Source organism: Phlebotomus papatasi, chromosome 2 (genome assembly GCF_024763615.1).
Source record: "Phlebotomus papatasi isolate M1 chromosome 2, Ppap_2.1, whole genome shotgun sequence".
NCBI classification, from domain to species: domain Eukaryota; kingdom Metazoa; phylum Arthropoda; class Insecta; order Diptera; family Psychodidae; genus Phlebotomus; species Phlebotomus papatasi.
The window spans coordinates 102,524,637-102,526,842 of NC_077223.1; positions in this window are offsets into that span (position 1 = coordinate 102,524,637).

Below are 2,206 nucleotides of genomic sequence, written 5' to 3' on the forward strand. Positions count from 1 at the left end.
ATATTTCGTCCTTAGGTACCTATGTTCGAAAAACATTTCCATATCGAATTTTCGAAGGTCAATGTTCAACTCCTTGAAAAGGGGGACTATTTTTCAGCCGATTTCCTTAAAATTAGATTGTTTAAAAAGATCTTGAAATTTCCATTCTGGCTGCATCGAACTTAATCGATAATGAATCCGAATCGGTAATAGGGGAAGATGGAGCACCTTTGAAATTGGGATATTTCACCTATTTTTAATTAAAATTAAGCCTTATCGTGGTATAATTTAGCTGCACAAACAGATTGAGAAGCTCAATTATCTTATGATATGACTCAGTTCCACTTAAACATAGGAGAAAAATCCCAATTTCAAATATGCCCCACTTTCCCCTATAGCTCTAAATTATTTACGTTCTAATCCTACTTTTCTTAAAAAACTTCTTATTTCGTAATGGTTTTTTTTTATTTATCAAACAATTTAATCGGTAGTAAAGCGGTATCTACCCATAAAGCATGCGAAAAGATAATACAAGGATATCTTTTTCTCATGAGTTCGAGCACTCTGCAAAGCTGAGACGCTTTGTCATCTCTTTAATATCAACTATTGAAATCTCTTTAGTATTCTGTCAATTTTACACCTTTCAAGATCAAAAGACCTTATTTTCAAGCAAGCAAAATATTTGCTAAAATTTTGTAAAACCAACAATTGGAATCGATTTCTATAGACTCATTTGTTTGTGTCGCATGATGTAATCACATTTATTTCAATAATTTTGTCATTAATTTTTTCGAGTAGCTCGAATTAAGCACGATAAAATAATTAATCAATTTAAACAGATAATAAATATAATCTTCATATATTCGAAAATTCAGTGATTAATACAGTGCTCCCTCTCGAAATTTTACGCAATAAACTCTTCTTAGAAATATAAAATCGTCTTGGTTGGTCAGACATTTCTGATAACATTCTGCCAAGTTTCAGGAAGCCCCATTGAAGATTTTCCAACACAAAAGCTGATGAGACAGCTTGAAGGAGTCCCAGGACAGTAGAATTCACACAAAAGGAAATGCTGCAGTGGACTCAATGAAAAGAATCAGGAAGGTGGATCAAAATGAACCTGGGAGTATTTTTCCAATTTTATTTTCCCACTATCAGCCTCACAGTTTTTCCGTTTTCCTCATCTCACCATCTATTCTTCCTCCAGGAGGTTTTGTCTGGTGATGGGAGATGCTGCGGAAAAATCATCTTCCAACTGTGAACATGGACTTTGGAAGTTCCACTCGACAGGAAATTAACTTCTCAAAAATAAATACAACTTACACAAAAAGGTGATGCTGGCAGTTTTGGGGCATATGATCGAGGATGACGATAAAAACACCGATCTGTCCCAGAGACGAACTTTTCTAATTAATAAAATTCAATCTTGTGGCTTTTACCAGTATTTTCGAAAAGGTGCCTTGACGTAATGCTGGGGAAATATTTGTGTCGTTTTTTTATTGGATGACGATTTCATGAAGGTCTGGAGAAAAATCATCCCCAACCCTCTGATTGAATTTTAATTAAATTTTCCATTTCGATGCGTACTAACGCAGAGAATCTGTGTGGTGTAAAATAAATTTCTACAACACCACTAAATGCTAATTCTTTTGATATGTTCTCACTGATAAAGCCTGTTTTAGTTGTGCTTTTTTGCATAATCACAGCTATTGCGATTAGTGATTTATTCAACTGTTTGTGATGTGGCTCATATTTACAGAGGTTATGTTTTGTAGATTTCTGAGTCTGAAAAGGATCAGTCATCAAAATCGGTCTTGCGTTACACGATACAATTGAGCAATCTAAGAAAATATAAAATCTTAGAAACTTCAGAAACTTTGTTGTAAAATAAGAAAGGTTCCCCAGAAATGCAATGCAAGCTACAGTGGAGGAACCTCGAGCTCGGAGCAGACCTAGCATAAGATGGCTCAATCAAATTCACCATTTTGCCTTGGACCGCTGTGGGATCGATTCAAAACATCTTTCTAAAATAGCGGAAGTTTGACAGGCGAGAGCTTTAACTTGGTTGTCCTAGGTCCATGACCCCGATTGGGACAAAGTCTAGAAAATAGATTACTGAACTTTACCATAATTACAGTCTAAGATTCCCATCTGTAGCTCAAATTTTAAGTATGTTGGCCTTCGTATAAACTGTTACATTTAAGCCTATACTTCGGGAAAGCAACAC